The sequence below is a fragment of the Tamandua tetradactyla genome, chromosome X, assembly GCF_023851605.1.
Source record: "Tamandua tetradactyla isolate mTamTet1 chromosome X, mTamTet1.pri, whole genome shotgun sequence".
In the NCBI taxonomy this organism is placed as follows: Eukaryota; Metazoa; Chordata; class Mammalia; order Pilosa; family Myrmecophagidae; genus Tamandua; species Tamandua tetradactyla.
Genome location: NC_135353.1, coordinates 116,714,876 through 116,728,596, shown reverse-complemented (window position 1 = coordinate 116,728,596; position 13,721 = coordinate 116,714,876). Strand labels below are relative to the sequence as shown.

The 13,721-nt window shown below is 40.4% G+C and overlaps 2 long non-coding RNA genes across 2 annotated transcripts in view; one reads left to right on the top strand and one right to left on the bottom strand.

Moving 5' to 3' along the window:
- LOC143670862 (uncharacterized) overlaps nt 1–9,821 on the bottom strand; it is a 34,927-nt gene extending 25,106 nt beyond the window's left edge. Inside the window, exons 1-3 of the long non-coding RNA XR_013169462.1 lie at nt 9,663–9,821; nt 6,505–6,584; nt 181–356 (exon numbers count right to left, since the gene is read on the bottom strand). This is a non-coding gene — a long non-coding RNA (uncharacterized LOC143670862). The remainder of the gene's footprint in view (nt 1–180; nt 357–6,504; nt 6,585–9,662) is intronic.
- LOC143670864 (uncharacterized) overlaps nt 1–11,193 on the top strand; it is a 110,411-nt gene extending 99,218 nt beyond the window's left edge. The window contains exons 2-3 of the long non-coding RNA XR_013169466.1: nt 10,553–10,633; nt 11,071–11,193. This is a non-coding gene — a long non-coding RNA (uncharacterized LOC143670864). The remainder of the gene's footprint in view (nt 1–10,552; nt 10,634–11,070) is intronic.
- The last annotated feature ends 2,528 nt before the right edge of the window (nt 11,194–13,721 follow it).

The following is a 13,721-nucleotide window of genomic DNA, read 5'->3' as shown; positions in this document are numbered from 1 at the left end:
GAATTGTCATTTTACCCCTTCTAAACACACCCCAAGTCCCCAGTCTAGATGCAGGCCTTTGAGTTTCAGGTAAAGAAAGCCCTGCTTTTTCTAACTTTTTCCTCTGAACTGTGAGACAAGCCTCTATTTAATTCTCAAGTTCTCTGGTGAGATTATATGGTCAGAATCTAATAAGCTTACCTGGTCTCCAGCCACATCTGCAGACAGAAGGATTGTAGATTTTGACTTCATAACAGCTCTGGGGTAGTTTTATACCACAACTGGTAAGTAAGTCCCTGGGTCTGGACAGGAAGGTGTAGCTTCAGGTTCTCAATTGCTAGAAGGTACTAAGGTTCTTTTGGAGAGAAAAACCCAGCCTGCAACACATGGTGAAATCGAAAGAAAGGAAACCTATTATTATTCATCCTAAGTTTTCTGTCCCTACGTTTTCTGTCTGTAAAATAGGGATAATAATGAACCCTACCACTAGGCTACTTCTGAGGATTAAATGAGATAATATATCATGAATGCTTTGAATAATGCGTGGCATGTAATAAGGCTCTAGAACTGATAACTATTATTGTATCCGTAGGACATGTAATAACATGTGTTGCACTGTGGTAAAGAATGTTTATTGCTCTGACATAAAAAATCAGTGATTCCCGGTATAATCACAGTTATGCATTCACCACCACAGTCTATAGGAGGCCAAATCCATTTCTTCCACAAAGACAGAAGAAGAGGAAAGAAGGAAAAATTGAAGGATAAAAATTATTTTTAAAAAGGAAAAAGAAAATTAAATAAAATTTAAGAGAAACACCATATACTATCCCGTTTCACTTCTTTTATTTGATGTTTACTTCGGATGGAATGTATGGTGCATGAATCAAACTGTTTCAGAAGTGACCAGAGAGAAACAAGTGCTGAAGAAAAGGGAGAGAAAGGGAAGTACCTGTCCCTGTTGGTAGGGGAGCTGAGAGCTGCAGCCCCTCTGGAGGGCAGTGTGGCCCTTCCACAGGAGGCTAACACTGGGCTGCCCTATGATCCTGCAACCCCGTTATTAGGTACATACTTGGAAGAACTAAAAGCAGGGACACAAAGGGAAATCAGGACACTGGGGTTTATAGAGGAAGTAGTTAAGTTTTGCAATGGATGCAGATGACCTATGGGTACATCACCGACTGATGAATAGAAGGGCAAACCGCAGGGTATACATACAGTGAATATGGGTGGCCCAATGGAATCAGGGTGGATCTCAATCCTGCTAGGGAGTCCTTTACAGGCAATATGAAATTCAGACACAGTAAACTACCAGGAACAGCTAGGAGTAGGAATTCAACAGAACCGAGAAAAGAGAAGCAAAGCCAGGAGAGGCCGCCACATGCTCTGCCATGTTACAAAAACTCATGTACCCAAGAATCGTGGCCAACTAGCCCCACACGCCAAAGTTTTCAGGGAGAAAGAAGCTACTTGATGATAACTTGATTTTGGATTTCTTCTATCCTCAAAACCGGGAGCCAATAAATTAAAGCAAGTCAGGAAGAAGAGCAGAAAGAAAAGAATTCTTATAAAAGCCAACAGAATGGAACAAAGTTGTGGCACACCAGGAAACATAAAATGTATGAATGTTGAGAGTTCTAGAGGGAGAAGAAAGAGAAAGAGGGAGAAGGAATAATAAAATAAAGAAATAATGGTAGAAAAATTCCCAAATTTAATGAAGGAAATGCATATGCACGTTCAAGAATCCCAGCAATCTCCAAACAGGATAAACTCCAAGAGAGTCATACCAGACACACAATAAACAAACTGCTGAATGCCAAGGAAATGGAGAGTTCTGAAAGCTATACCGGACAAGCAGAGGCACAGAATATTTAAAGTGAAGAAAGAAACAACCTGACAATCTAGGATTTCATATCTGGTGAGTGATTCTTTCAAAAATGTGGACAGATGAAGTCAATCCCAGATAAACATAAGCTCAGGCTGTTTCTCACTACTAGTCCTACCCTACAAACAATACTAACAGGAGTTCTTCAAACTGAAAGAAAAGGACACTAGGAAGTTCATGGAAACAGCATAAAGAAATAATGGCGTACAGGAAACGTAACCATATGGGTAATTTTAAATGCTGTTACTATTGTATGTTTCTGTTTGTAACTCAACTTCTTACTTTCAACAGGTTCTAAAGTGCAAATGCATATAAAGCACTTGGGGAGGGGGGTATTCAATTGCAGGTGGGCAGGTTCTGCTTTCCATTCTTTAAAGATGTTGCTCCACTGTTTTTTTGTTTTTTGGTGTTTTTTTTGCATGGGCAGGCACAGGGAATCAAACCTGGGTCTCTGGCACGGCTGGCAAGAACTCTGCCTGCTGAGCCACCATGACCCGCCCTCCACTGTTTTTTTTTTTAGCTTCTGTTGAGAATTCTGCTATCTTTATTACAGGCTTTGTGCAATTTTATTAACATATAGTCTGGATGTAGTCTTCTTCAAGTTTCTTGAGTTTGGCATTGCTCTGCATGAATTACTAGCTTATAGGCTTCAGCTACAAACAATGCATTGTTGTTTCCTTACAAACAATGCACTGACAAGTCAACCCTCTTGACTCTATTTGAACTCTTTTAGCCACTGATACCTTATTTGTTATACTTCTTTTACCCCTTTTGGTCAGGATGGAATTGTTGATCCCACAGTGCCAGGGCCAGGCTCATCCCTGGGAGTCATCTCCCACGCTGCCAGTGAGGCTTTCACCCCTGGACGTCATGTCCCATGTAAGGGGGAGGGCAATGGTTTCACTTGCAGAGTTTGGCTTAGAGAGACTGAGGCCACATCTGAGCAACAAAAGCGGTCCTCCAGAAGTAACTCTTAGGCACACCTAAAGGTAGTCTAAGCATCTCTGCTACAAACATATGCCTCAGAAAACCAAGCGTTAAGAGCAAGCCTATTGATTTGGGTGTCCCTAATGTTTGACAAGGTATCAGGGGTTTCCTTGGTGGTAAAGTTTAATAGTTCCATATTGTTTGTCCCATCCAGCAAGGGACTTTGCCAATACTTTTTGATTATCTGCTTAATATACTTTGGGATTTATCCAGGCATTACAGTATGCTATACAGGATTAAAGGCCCTCATTTTTATTCTTGGCTCCCTGTGTTTGGATTGTTTAAATGACCTACCCAGACAGCTTGAGTTAGATTATGTGCTACAGAAAGTTTAGGTTCTGTACAAAATAAACCTTTTTCATATGGTCTCAAAGAGTAAATAAGATTCTAAAATACAGTGTCTTCCTTACTCTTATATTCTGAATTATCTTAATCTAAACCTAATTGACTTCATTCTGATCTCTGAATACCAGGCTATAAAAAGCATCTCTCAAAATCCAGAAATAACAATCACTGCTCCAGACTAAATGTGACTGCTATAAGAGCTTACAATCTAGCCCCTTGTGTTCTTATAAGTATTTTCTAAATGAGACCATACAATATTTGCTCTTTTGTTTCTGGCTTATTTTGCCTCACCAAATGTCCCACAGGTTCATTCACAATATTGCATGCCTCACAACTTCGTTCCTTTAAGGGATGGCATTGATTGCTGAATCATTAAATAGATATTCCTTTCTGCTTTCTGACAGAATGGAGTACACAGAAGGAAATACCTGAAATCTCCAAATTGTAATCCATCTGCCCTCATCTCTCACGATTGTATTGCCTTTATCGTCTGCCCCTGTGATTGCAAACACCTTGTACTAACCTGCATTTGTATCCAGTTACCCAGTTTTTCACCTTTAGAGTCTTGTAATCACTAAAGATAGCCCCTTATGTTTATTAAGGAAGGTTCTTGGTCAATCTAGAACCAAACCCCCCCCCAAGTCCAAAGTTATCCTGGTAACCGAGACCAGATCTAACCAAAATATGCCCTCCTGGCATGCGCAGTAGCTTAGACTTGAACATACGAGTTACCTATTCCTCATTACACTATTCTGCCACTTCCTTACCTGTGCCTAAGCATGGAATCCATCTGCGCATGCTCAGTAATCAGATCACCTCTAATTATGTCATCTGGGGCCACTCTGCTCATTACCCTAAACCCTGCCCATGTGTTTCTCTAATAAAACTATCAGAATTCCTGCAGTTCGGGGAGACAGATTTGGGCCGCTGGGCCATCTGCTCTCCTACTACCTGCCTAGTAATAAACTCTTTCTCTCTGTGAAACCCCAGGGTCTCAGGAATCGGTTGAGTGCCTCGGGCAAAAGAGCCCAGGGCCTCTGTCCGGTAAGAACACCCCTGTCCTTCCATGGATGAATGGATACACACACTAGGGCCCACAACAGCAGACTGCTCAGCCTTCATCAGTAAGGAACTACTGACATATGCACTTGCGATTCACTCAGGTGTCTCATTATGCTCGATGAAAGAAGCCCATCCTAGAAGGCTTAAGCACTGTGGGATTAATTCACATGACACTCTCCAACAGACAAAACTATAGTGAGGGGGAACAGATCAGGGTTTCCCAGGGATTAGGGGTGAGGGACGTGTAACTACAAAGACGTAGATCCGGGTGGTTTGTTTTTGGGGGATGGAACTGTCCTGTATTCTTACTGTGGCGGTGGTGACACAAATCTGTCCATGTGTAGCAGTGTGGAACAACCAAAGCTATAGGCTGAGCCTCCAGTCTTGGGGTTTGTTCATATGAAACTTAACCCCACAAAAGATAGGTCAAGCCTACTTAAAATTAGGCCTAAGAGTCACCCCTAAGAGAACCTCTTTTGTGGCTCAGATGTGGCCTCTATCTCTCCAGCCAACACCACAAGCAAACTCACTGCCCTCCCCCTCTCTATGTGAGACATGACTCCCAGGGGTGTGGATCTTCCTGGCAATGTGGGACAGAGATCCTGGAATGAGCTGAGACTCAGCATCAAGGGATTGAGAAAACCTTCTCGATCAAAAGGGGGAAAAGCGAAATGAGACAAAATAAAGTGTCAATGGTTGAGAGATTCCAGAGTCAAGAGGTTATCCTAGAGGTTATTCTTACACATTAAATAGATATCACCTTGTTAGTCAAGATGTAATTGATAGGCTGGAGGGAACCGCCTGAAAATGTAGAGCTATGTTCCAGTAGCCATGTTTCTTGAAGATGATTGTATAACGATAGAGCTTTCACAATGTGACTGTGTGATTGTGAAAACCTTGGGTCTGATGCCCCTATTATCTACCTTATCAACAGATGAGTAAAACATATGGAATAAAAATAAATAATACGGGGAACAAATGTTAAAATAAATTTAGATTGAAATGCTAGTGATCAATGAAAGGGATATGGTATGTATGAATTTTTTTCTGTTGTCTTTTTATTTTTTTTCTGAATAGATGCAAATATTCCAAGAAATGATCATGATGATGAATATGTAACTATGTGATGATATTGTGAATTACTGATTATATATGAAGAACGGAATGATCAAAAGTTAAGAATGTTTGCGTTTGGTGTTTTTTTTTAGTGTTTAAAAAAAATTAAAAGAATAAAGGAAGAATGTGTTTTTTGTTGTATTTTAAAAATTTTTTTAATTAATTAAAAAATTCTTTTTTAAATCTGTCCATGTGTTTAATTTCAGAAACATGCATGTGGAAAAAGAAATTATTGCCTGCCATGCTGGAGACCCGGGTTTGATTCCCCAGTGCCTGCCCATGAAAAAAAAAAAAAAAAAAGAAAGTAACTTAGCATTATGCCAATTAAAAGAACGTAATAGTAGATTTGAAGTATGGGATTCTTCACTATTTCTTAAAAAAAAAATACATTGAATACTACATTAAAACCTTAGATCAGCTGCCCGGGCTGCGGTCTATTCCAGCCAACTTGGAGACCAGAGATCCATTCATTTTCTTCATAGTACGCTGGTACCTAGGAATTTTTATTAACTAACTTGTGGCTACCAGCACATACTGGAGAAAGAAATGCGGAACATGTGGCAAATATTTTAAATTCTATGACCTGGCTGTAAACACATAAAAATGCAAACATACATCCTAGAAAGAGAGTCTCTTAATGCTTTAGTAAAAGAAATCTATGTGTACAATTAATTAGACCATTTATATCTTTGAGCCATCACTATCCCAAACACACACTTATGTGCGGAACATAAAATACCTGAAAAAGTATTTTAACCCAAATAACTCCCAACTGATTTTCACATGTCACAAGGAATCCCTCAAGGTTATTTTTCTTCATGTAGAAAGTCAGTTCTCAGTTAGAGGAAAAGAAAGATATCACAAACACCTTTTTATGAAGAAATACTGACACTTTAGAAAGAAACACCAAATCACAACTCACCCATCTTTTTGTCATTCTTTTCACTCTTTCTCCCTCCAGTCTTTCATGTGCAATGAAATAATAACCACACACATGTAGTACTCACAATCCTCTACAGAAGGCATTACAGGAGACCATTATTTAGGGGCAGGGAGGTGGCTGGGGCAATAAATGTTACATCCCTCCCTTCCTCATCTCACCCCATTGTGTTCCTTCATCAGTCACTCACCCCAGTCGGGTAATGATCTTGTATCAAATCTCTGCTTAAATCAGCTCAGCTTCAGGCTTCCTTCATCTTTCCACGCAGCTCTGAAAGAGAAGAGAACATGAGTGAACCCAAAGAATAGTTATTTGTCAGAGCTTCAGGTTGATGGGTGATGTGCTTCGGTTTACTGTTTCCCCACACATCTCTCACCTTTCTGTATCCAATCCAAAAGGTTTACTGAGTTCTTATCCTGTCTTCATGGTGACATGTAGTAATTTCACATGTCAATGATAACAGATATCCATATAAAATTAATTATTTGCATATAAAATGTCATGGTCAGGTTCCTGTGTCAACTTGGCCAAGTGGTGGTACCCCTTTGTCTGGATGGGCAAGTGCTGACCTGTCTGTTGCGATGAGGACATTTCATAGAATTAAATCATGATCACATCAGCTCCATTCACAGCTGATTCCATTTGTAATCAGCCAAGGGGCGTGTCTTCTGCAATGAGTGATGCTTAATCTAATCACTGGAAGCCTTTTAAGGAGGATTCAGCAGAGACAGGCTCTCTTACTGCTTCGGCCGGTGAGCCTCTCCTGTGGAGTTCATCCAGACCCTCCATCGGAGTCATCAGCTTCACAGCCTGCCCTGCGGACTTTGGACTCTGTGTTCCCATGGTTACATGAGCCACTTTTATAAATTTTATATCTACAGATATTTCCTGCTGATTCTGTTTCTCTAGAGAACCCTAGCTAATGCGCAAAGAAAACGATATTAATTTAATAATATTAATTAAATAATAGTTTTATTTGGGCGGCCATAAATGGCAAAATCCTAAGGCCAAATGACTGAGATCTTTCAAATGCCTCCCCAACATGTACAGGGTTCTGAAAACTGTGCCGCCATGCCTTGTGCAATGCCAGGGAAAAGGGAATCCAAGTTCTAGCCGTGCACAGCACACAGATGAAGTAAAGAGTTTGTCCAGCACCTGGAACAGAGTTGTTCTACATTGTTGACGCCTACACAAATCACCTCTATGGTATCGACTCTAGAATGGAGGGGATGCTCTTCTTAGCAGAGTCGTGAGAAAAGGATGTTTAAATCAGAAAACATCCAGTGATGCCCACCTCTGAGTGGGAGAGAAGAAATGAAGAGACTAATGACACATGGTCCTTGCCCTGGGGAATAAACTGGCCATAGACAGTTCCAGACAGGGTGGAGATAGAACACACAATGCCCTCTCCCTCCATTTAACTAGCAGAAATCTGAGCACAGAGATTTCCTATCTTCACTTATTTATACTGTATTGTTTCCACTAGACACACAGCTCATATAATAATATCTGTTCACTATGAAGGGAAAAGGTGGGTATTACACTGGTATGATAAGGTTCTAGATGAAACATGCAGGTAAATGACACCAACAGCCCTTGAGTGAACAGAAAAATGAGCAGAGGAATTTCCTCTATCCATTCACTTACAATACATACTTTCCACTAAACAAGATCATGTATAACACTAGCTCCACTGCATGGAGGGGGCAGCACGTGTCATCAGCACTAGTACAATAAACATGTCCTGAGCACCTGCTGGGGTCCAGGCTCCGGGATCTGAGATTTGGTGACGTGGTGCACACAGGCTCGGTTCACGCAGGATAACAGTCGGCAAACAGCTCACGTATTACGCAACAAGCAGGAAGAATGACAGGACAGGAGTGAACCAGCAGGGGACGCTCGGAACACAGAAGAGACATCTGTATCCCAGGTGGTCAGGAGCGACTTCAAACAAGGGGTGGTATACTATTACACAATATTATTACCCTCATATGCAGATGTGGTAACTAACGATCAAAGAGGTTAACCAACTAACTCGAGGTCACACCCTTTGGGATTGGTGGTGACCATTTTCCAGCTAGGCCTATTCTCATACCAAGGTCTCTGCACTGTTCATTACACCAATCTCTCCCTCTTAATGTTGTCACCTGTTGTGATACACTCTGCACCCTTGGTTTCCCAACCCTTGACTCTCCTTGCTCTTTAAATTCTTATAACTGGTAAATACAGTAAAGATTTTTGCTGAATAGCATCAGACCTCTTGACTTTATACAAGTAAAATTGTTTTTACCATGCACCTTAGCCAGTCTGTTTTCTTGAGTTTGTATTACACCCACAATAATGAGAATGGATGGCTGCAGTCTACCATGTGCCTGTATCACTCAATCTTAAATTTGAAACGTGATCAATATGGAACTAAAACTTATCCACTAAACATTGTATGAAATGCCAAAACATCATATAAATGATACCACCCCTTTGATGGAGAGTTGGTGAAATTTTACTAGTTACATATGGAAATCCTTTTTAGTGTTCCCTTCTCTACATGGCTGGTACTCTGAGAGGTACAGCCATGCAAGGCCATTAACGTTTAGTTTTTGGCAAAACCAACAAGCAAAAGAAGTCTTTAAAAGACCCATGCAAATATAAGCGAACACAGATCCTACCCACCCACAGCTGTCTATATGTAGGGAAACTGTATTGGGAATGCAATGCAAATCAAGGAGTAATCATGAAACCAAATTTTTTATCACAGTAGAGTTCTACTGCCCAGGATGTGCCCTACTCCACCAAATCAGACAACCGAAGATGCTTTCCTACTCTAAATATGTTACTGGGATCCTTGTATTTGACAACACCGCCTAAATGACTGCATGCCAACCAGGAATCACACAGCATATTAACGCATGTCTATTCATAGATCATATCTCCATTGGCTTTACACTCACAAACTTTCTAGAAAGATGTTATCTGACGATTTCAATATGGGATATGGAGTCTCCTTGAAAACACCTGAAGTCTTTTTCTTTGTCTTGTCGAGGTGGACTGGGGTGGGGAGGGGGTGAGGCACCTCTGAAGCTCTTTAACACTAAATCTAACGCAGTTATTGCCCGAGTGGTTAACAATGCCCGGAGGAAGTTTAAATATTGTATTTCTCCACTTAAAAATGTGCATCCCCAAATGCAAAAAGAGAATATTCCGTTCACACATTTTTAAATCTGAATGCCAACAGTGAAGGAATAGAGTGCCTGAGAATTACACTGTTCACTTAGAAAACACCACTAGAGTTCCCCAAGAAGAACACTGTTCCCACCGTGGGAAGGCGCACTAGCCTGTTCCAAGGGATACCTCGATCTCGAGCTCTTGGGTGCGCCTTCTCTCCTGGAATCTGGTCCACTTCACGCAGTCGCCAGCACGCTGCCGCTTCTCCTCAGCCCACGATACCAAGACCACCCCTGGGAAGCGAAGGGTTAAGACCACCGAGAGGAGCAGTCCTCCGGAGGGCCTAGAGAAACCACACCCAGGAAGGTAGAAAGTGATCTGGTCTATGGTTACCTGGGTGTGTTCACTTTGTTACAGCATATGGTTAGGCTGTGCCCTTTTCTACGTGTATTTTTTAAAGTAAAAATATGTAACTATATTATTACTTTTTAAAAAGTTACTATCCGCTGAGATAGAAACTCTGTACGCACTAAGCATTGACTTGCTACCCACCAGCCTAACACCCATCCCCACACGTCCCGACCCTGGTAACCTGTAATATTTCCGTTTCTATGAACTTGCATATTCCAATTTATTCATATAAATGGCATCATACAATATCATTATTTGACCTTTTGTATCTGGCTTATTTTGCTCAACATGATATCTTCATGGTCCATGTTGCAGTATATTTCAGACCTTCATTCCTTTTCATGGCTGAATAATATTCCATTGCATGTATACCACATTTTCTAAATCTGCACGTCTATTAAGGACCACTTGTCTTGCTTCCACCTTTTGGCTGTTTTGGATAATGCTGCTTTAAACATCAGCATACAGATATCTGTCTGAGGCCCTGCTTTCAATATTTTGGGGTATAGACATAGAAGTAGGATTGCCAGGTCATATGTTAATACTATATTTAACTTTGAGGAAGTGCCAGTTTTCAACAGTGGCTACATCATACCTCTATTTAATAATATTTATTTCTATTTTGTATTTTAGCTTTCATAGGTAACTGCTTCCTCTTGTTTTAGGTGCATGGTGGGAGAATCGAGCCTGGGTCTCCTACATGGAAGGCGAGCATTCTACCACTGAACCACCCATGCATCCCATAGGTAATTGGATACACAATACTAGCACATAAACCGACCTAGGAGGGAAATTGATTTTATTCAGGATCGGGAGAGGATCCAAGTGTCTCAGCAGGATGGTTTTGCCTTATACTTCCCCAGCGAGAGGTAGACAAACTAGAGGTGGTGTTATGTACAGTTGGGATTACTTTTGCAATCCGGGCCAGTCTCGGTCAGTGAACTGAACAGCAAATATTTATGTGTCTACCTAGTTTGAGCAGGTCAATCTTGTAATCTGAGCTAATCATTCATGGCACATGGGGAGTTGGCGGGTCAAGCATAAATTAGTGTTCACAAGACATACTTGTCATAGGGGGAATTAATTCAAATCGTAGAGTGCTTGCTTAGCATGTGAGATGTAGCAGGATGGATGCCTGCATTCTTCGCCATTTTCACTTTTTTTTTTTTTTTGGCATGGACAGGCACCAGGAATCGAACCCCGGCATCTGGCATGGCAGGTGAGAACTCTGCCACTGAGCCACTGTGGCCGGCAATAAAGGGAGATTTATTTTATGATTGTTGTTGTTCTTCTCCATTTTTAACCTTGAAGAATTAGATAGGCTTTTATGATAGCCAATAATAGATGGGGATAAGGGTATGTGAGGATGAGGGTTTCTTTTTTTTTTTTTAATTCTTATCTGGAGTCATGAACATATTGTAAAATTGATCATGGGTTTGTATGCACAAACGTAATGATACTGTGAGCCAGTGATTATATACTTCAAGTGCTTTGTATTGTGTGTGAATATATCTCAATAAAACTGCATCTATTTATTAACAACAGCAACAAAAAACCTTTGCGGCCATTCCCTGATACATCTAATCAGCCCTAACCTTCCCCCTACTCTCTCAGCCCCTGCACATTAACATCTCTGATCTGGAAAGGTCTCTTTACAATGGGGGAAGCAGTGTATGACTTAAACCTAAGTCCAGTGACTGCCATTTCCTGCCTTTATACAAAGGATTTTGGTACACTGCCTTCTATACCCTCGCTGCAGTCCTTGGAGAGCTTGAGGACAGCATCTCTGAAAATTAATTTAACTCCCAGGGGCTCAAACCCACAGCTGTAGGATGACTCCCCACACCCCAACGCCATCCACTGGCCTCTGGGGCAATTCAGCCACAGAAAAATATCTCCCCATGGCCAGCCAAGCCCAGGCTCCCAGGCAGGCCTGGACTTCATAACAATTGCTCTTTTTACAGCTCAGGTGAAATTCAACATTGGAGATGTGGTATAAAGAAGCAAGGCGTCTGTCATGCCTGGTCAAGCAGACGTATGGATAAATAGGGAAATTATCCTTTACATTTATATATATATTTAGAAAATGTCTGAAGCATTTTTATTAGCCCCCTGCAGGAGAGGATAAGAAATTAGATTTAACAATGGCCAACTGCCCTGAGGATTTTTATAGTGTGAAAGATGAAATAACTAACACTAAATGGAATAAAATTTGGTAAAAGCCATTGAATTCATTTTAAATTTATTTACATATGAATTTGATTAATGGTAGCTAAGTTTTATGAACGATAGGCATCTCTAACAATTTTTCACATTTCCACAATTATTTAAAGCATGATTCACAAATCCTTAACATCCTTACAAACTATAAATCTTTCTTATTCATTTTACAGCTTCATGGAATGTTGATATATAGTTCTATCATAGTTTTTTCAACTATGTATCTTCTATACTTGGCATTCAAATGCTCTGCAATAGCAAATAATGCTGAAATCTATTTCTTTATTGTTGGTTTAGCATGTTCATGATAAATTCCTAGAAGTCAGATAATGAGAGAAAGGGGAAATGTATATATACCTGTGTTAGATGTTGCTAAATTCCCCTATTTAGAGGTTGTGCCGTTTTGCATTATCACCAGCCATATAAAACTATGCTGCTTTCCTAACAGCATCACCAACACAGTATGTTGTCCAGGTTTTGAATATTTCCAATCTGATAGTTGAACAATTATCCCACATTCTAATTTTTTTTTAATTACAAAAAACTTTTATTAGAGACGTTGTAGGGTTACAAAACTCTCATGTATATAATTCAGGATTCCCATATCCACCATTACTTCCATTCGGGTGGAAAATCTGTTATAATTATTGATCACACTTGTTTTTGTAATTCTGTTTTTTAACAGCAGTTACATGTGTCACACTTGATGAAAGGTTATGATTATTCTCCATAGTTTTCCATAGTCTGTTTCCATCTATTGTCAGTCGTGATTAATACCACTATAGACGTCGGGGTGCCGATGTCTGTCCGTGTCCCTGCTTTCAGTCCTTCCGATATATACCTAGTAATGGGATTCCTGGATCATATGGCAATTCCTGAGGCACCATCCACCTGCCTTCCAGAGCAGCTGCACCAGTGTACATTCCCACCAACAGTGGATAAATGTGCCTATTTTTCCATGTCCTCTCCAGTACTTGTGATGTTCTGATTTTTTTGTAATGGCCATTTTAGTAAGTGTGAGATGATATCTCATTGTGGTTTTGATTTGCATTTCCCTAATAGCTGTCATCTTTGGCACCATTTGTATGTCCTCTTAGGAAAACATTCTAACCGTGTTTTTGCCCATTTCTGTTCATTGGTTTGTATGACTTTCTATTGTTGACTTGTAGGGTCTTTTTATATATTCTGGATATTAAACCCCTATCTGATACATGGTTACCAAATTGTGTCTCCCATTGAGTAGTTGCCTTTGAACTTCACTGACAAAATCCTTTGATGTGCACAAGTATTCCATTTTGAGGAGATCCCATTTAGCTATTTCTTCTTCCATTGCCTGAAGTCTGGGTGCAAGGTTTCAGAAATCAACTCCTATGACAGCAAGAAATTAAAGATCTTTCCCTACATTTTCTTCTAAAAGTTTTATGTTCTCAGCTCTAATGTCTTTGATCCATTTTCGGATAATTTTTGGACAAGATATGAGATAGGGGTCCTCTTTCATTCTTTTGTATGTAGATATCAAGTTCTCCAGGAATCATTTATTCAAGAGACTTCCCTGTCCCAGTTGAGTAGACTTGGCTGCTTTAAGAAAAATCAGTTGTCCATGCCTTCTCTCTC